Source organism: Miscanthus floridulus, chromosome 5 (assembly GCF_019320115.1).
Source record: "Miscanthus floridulus cultivar M001 chromosome 5, ASM1932011v1, whole genome shotgun sequence".
NCBI lineage: Eukaryota > Viridiplantae > Streptophyta > Magnoliopsida > Poales > Poaceae > Miscanthus > Miscanthus floridulus.
The window spans coordinates 44,023,178-44,028,561 of record NC_089584.1 but is presented as its reverse complement, the minus strand read 5'-3'; positions in this window follow the sequence as shown (position 1 = coordinate 44,028,561).

Sequence of the window (5,384 nt, the reverse complement as noted above, 5' to 3'; positions counted from 1 at the left end):
CCCAATGCCAATCATTGAAGAAATCTTGGATGAGCTTGCAGGAGCCAAGGTATTCACTAAACTGGATATGAAGGCTGGCTATCATCAGATCAGGATGCTGCTAGAGGATGAATTCAAACAGCATTTAAAACCCATCAAGGGCACTACCAATTCAAAGTTATGCCTTTTGGATTAACAAATGCACCAGCAACATTTCAGTGCATCATGAATGAAATCCTTAAACCATTCTTGAGAAAATTTGTTCTTGTTTTTCTAGATGACATCCTCATCTTCAGTCCCTCCATGGAAGCTCATGTGGACCATCTTGAGCAAGTCTTTGCAACTTTGAGAAAGCACTAGTTGTATCTCAAGGAATCCAAATGCACTTTTGCCAAGGACAGTCTGGAATATTTAGGGCATATTATAGGAGCCCAAGGAGTCTCAACTGATCCTAACAAGATCACTGATATGCTCAAATGGCCTGTCCCACAGACAATGACTGAACTCAGGGCATTCTTAGGCCTCACAGGGTATTACAGAAAATTTGTTAAAGATTATGGCAGACTATCCAAACCTCTTACACAAATACTCAGACTCAAGACATTTCTTTGGAACCAGCATGCTCAGGCAGCATTTGAGGCACTGAAAACAGCAATGACTCACACACCAGTATTAGCTCTGCCAAATTTCAATGAGACCTTTATAGTAGAAACTGATGCTTGTGCTGATGGTATTGGTGCAGTACTGATGCAAAAAGGGCAACCTATTGCTTATTTGAGTAAAGCACTTGGAGAAAAACACAAAGGACTGTCCATTTATGAAAAAGAATTTCTCGCATTGATCATGGCAGTAGACAAGTGGAGGCATTACCTAGAAAGGGGTGAATTCTGCATACAAACTGATCATAGATCCTTAGCTTACTTGAGTCAACAAAACCTTCACTCTAACATACAGAGAAAGGCTATGACCAGGATGATGGGCCTCAATTTCACAATCAAGTACAAGAAGGGCAAAGAGAACATGGCCGCTGATGCCCTATCAAGGGTAGGTCTTTTGATGGCACTACAAGCAGTATCTACAGTTCAGCCTGCCTGGGTCCAGGAAGTCAAAAACTCCTATGTTACTGACTCTCAAGCATAGGAGATGCTTAGAACTCTAGCCATAGCCAGTCTTGACCACCAGGGATACACTTTAGACAAGGGCATCATTTGGTTTCAAGGCAAAGTCTTGATTGGCAGTAATTCAGCACTTCAAACTAAACTCATTGCAGTCTGCCACTCTAGTGCATTAGGGGGCCACTCAGGGGTAGCAGCAACCTATCACAGACTCAAAAGGCACTTTGCTTGGAAAGGAATAAAAAATGATGTTGATAATTTCATCAAGCAATGCAACACTTGCTAGCAAGCCAAGCACTCACTTCAGCATCCCATGGGCCTCCTGTAACCCCTCCCTATTCCTATAGGTATATGGCAAGATATCACTATGGATTTCATAGAAGGATTACCAAAGTCTGAAGGATACAGTGTCATCCTAGTGGTAGTCGATAGATTGACTAAATATGCCCACTTTATAGCTATCAAACATCCATACACAGCTGCCACCATAGCTAAAACATTCATGGAAAATGTGGTCAAATTGCATGGCATGCCTAAATCCATAGTGATAGATAGAGATACCATATTTGTCAGTCAATTTTGGAAAGAATTCTTCAAGGCATACAAGGTAAACCTCAAATTTAGCACTGCTTACCATCCACAAACAGATGGGCAGTCAGAAAGGGTGAACCAGTGTTTAGAAATGTATCTCAGATGTGCTGCTCATGACTCCCCTCAAACCTAGAAATCATGGTTATCACTTGCTGAACTTTGGTATAACACATCTCTCCATTCTTCTTTGGGATGCACTCCTTTCAAAGCCCTATATGGCCATGACCCTGACCTAGGTCTGTTCCCTACTACAACTTAGACAACCTCAGTTTTAGTGACTGAGCAGATTGAGAACAGGGAACAACACATTCAAGCTCTCAGACAACATCTAGCAAGAGCACAGAACAAGTTCAAAATACAGGCAGACAAACACAGAACAGGTCATCAGTTTGCAGTCGATGACAAAGTATTATTGAAGCTGCAACCATATACACAATCCACTGTGGCAAACAGGCCATATCCCAAACTATCATACAAATACTATGGACCATTTATTATCATCCAGAGAATTGGTCAAGTAGCATACAAGTTGGAACTCCCACCAGACGCTCAGATACACCCAGTCTTCCATATATCACAGTTGAAACCATACACACAAGATTACACACCTGTATATGATACACTACTAGTTTTGATAGATCTTGAAGCTGCAGATTCCGTACCAAGGGCGATCGTGGAGCATCGCATGGTGAAGAAGGGCAATGTAGCAATTCCTCAAGTGAAGCTCCAGTGGGTCGGCCTGCCAAACTCGATGACCACCTGGGAAGACTACTATGTGGTCAAGCATCGGTTCCCTACAACGCCAGCTTGGGGGCAAGCGACATGTCAAGGCGGGGGAGGTGTCAGCCCAGGTGTACCGGCTGCCACTGAGTGAGCTGCCGGAAGCCGTCATCTGCAGAAGCAAACACATTTAGCTGTTTACGTTTTTCATTCTTGTATGACATTGTGGGTCCACAGGCCAGAAACTGTATGGCACTTAAGTGCCCGTGACTCTGTAAGACGGGGACCAATTTATCAAATACCAAATAGCATGCCAAGGTAGAGGGGCAACCTCACTGACGTCAGGGTTCTCCGGTCGAATCCGTTGTCGTGCTCATGTTGCGGTGACCTGCCGCTACCAAGGGCTGACATGCATCCGCACCTCCCTGCCCTGAGCTTGCATTGCCCGCTCGTCGCATCCGCTCTGCCCAGGCCCGAGCCAGGCAGCTAGCGCCACTTCCCTCCGCTGGCTAGCCGCCGCATCCGCACCGTAAACACGGAGCCACCCACCCGTGCCTCCCCATCTCGATCGGAGACGGAGGCCGAGATGCTCTGGCCCAGTTCACACGCCCACCACGGTCTACAGACCCTGGCCACGACACGCCGGATCTAGGTCACGTCGAGCCCCCTTGGTGGCAGAGACAACTGTATCGAAGTAGGCAACATGTGGTGGGCGCCGGGCGGTGGACGATGGTGCGTGCGGTGTACCTGAGGGCACAGGACAAGGAGGAGGGGAGAGCTCACCACCGATTTGTCCGCTCCCGGAGGCCGCGGGCCTCGATGACGTGCAGCACCAGCCCCCGGCGCTCCGCGTGTGGCCGGATCTACGTGTGACTTGCACAGATCTGCACGTCCCTTCGCCGATTCTTCGAATGCTGGCTGTCGGCGTGGATCATTTAGACAAAGTTGGGGGCATTGGCACGCTGTGTCGAGGGTGGGAGGATTGGAACGATAGAGGAATGAGTTGCTGGCATCTTCCTTCTAGATCTGTGGGAACAAGTGAAGGCCTGAGGGGGAGGCGGCGGGATGAGCTGAGGAGTGCGAGGAAAAGAGATGAATAGATTAGGGTTCCGAGCAGCGCAAAGCTATAATACTTTCAATCTGCGAGACGAGAGGAGTTTGTGGTGTTGTGAGGAGCACGCGGCTATAGGTACTTTGAAAAATTTTGGCATTCTGCGCGGGAGCCGGTGTCAATTTGATTTTTATGATTTTATTTAATAAAATATTATTTGAATATATTGCTTGGTCCTCGAATTTAGTTTATTGTTCAATGTATTATTTATCACACTTAGATCAATTGTGAGGTCATTTTTAATAATAAGTAGAAATGTATTCATTAAAAGTTACATCATTGTGAAAGAATTATTGTATTTAATTTATTATAAACGAACATGTGAAACAAAAGTTTAATTTGATTTTCACATATGTAAGAAAGATAGATTTATGTATTAATCACCTTTGAATCTAGTAGTGACTTGTGAGGAGAAGGGACACTTTTAGGGCCCCTTTCGCGCAGCTCCAAACCCCAGCTTCACTCTTTGGCTAGCCGAACCGATTCAGTTTCTCGCAAGAAACAGAAGAATCGAACCCAAACGCTCTAGACGTGAAATGTTCCACCGGTTTCGTGATTTTTTTTGCCTACGGGAGAGAAATGGGAGTAGGCTGGTTTCTCTGTTTCCGATTATACTCTCCCCTATATGCGCTAGAGATTGTTTTTTCCTTATTCTTTTTTATTGCAACAATTTTTAAATGGCTTGTGTTTAGGTTGTTATTTGCCCATATAAAATCAAGATTTTGTGGAGCATATTTCTATTTTATATGATTTTTTAAAGAAAACATTTACTTAGGAAACAGAATCTAGCCTAACAGCCAAACTGTTTCATGATGTGTTTCTCATTCACCGCTTAAAACGTTTCTTCAGCGAATCTACATCTGAAACATTTCTACAAGAATCTTGAACCCTACCAAATGGCCCCATAGCTTTCGCGGAGCCCTACCAAACACTTAGGGCCACTTTCGCACAGCTCCCAACCCCAGCTTCACTCTCCACTTCCGTAGAGCCCTGCCAAATACTTAACATCACTACTACAAAAAGGATTTGTAGCAACGCCCCCCCTTTTTTAGAGACGGCTCTATATTGAGCCGCCCCTACAAATAGTGCCCCAATGAGCCGCCCCTACAAATCCATTTGTAGGGGCTGCTGGTGTTATCAGACGCCTCTACAAATGGCTTGATTTGTAAGGGCAGCTCTATATCCAGCCGCCGCCTCCACAAATAGACGTCGAATAGTAAAAATTAAACACTAAAATTCAATTTTTTAAACGACCTCGGATGGAGAAATGACCAAAATAAAAGTTATAGATCTCGAAAAGTTATGAAACTTTGCTGCTTACAACCTTTTCATTTGAAATGATTTACTACTTCAAAATATTGTTTGAAATTTAATTTTGAAATTGTCGAAGAACATTGATTTCTCTTTTTAATCTCTGGCTAAAACTTGTAACTAGTCTTTCTCTCTCGTACTAACTTCAAAATTGATAATTTTTTTTAAAACTTTCTAAAATGATGCTCTATCAATTTATTGTGTTCTTACGGCTATTATTTTGTCCATCTTTTCATGTGACTGAGTTTTGCCAATTTGAATTTTGAATTTCAAAAAATGACAACTTCAAATGTCATTTTGAAACATTAAATGATTTCAGATGAAAATGTCATAAACATAAAAGTTGTAAAACTTATCGAGATCTACAACTTTTATTTTGATTATTTCTTCATCCATCAAGAAAAACTACGTTTGAATTTCTCAAATTTGAATTTCAATTTTTTTAAACGACCTCGGATGGAGAAACTACCAAAATGAAAGCTGTAGATCTTGAAAAGTTATGAAACTTTGTAGTTCACAACTTTTGGATTTGAGATCATCTCATCAAGGAAAACTAT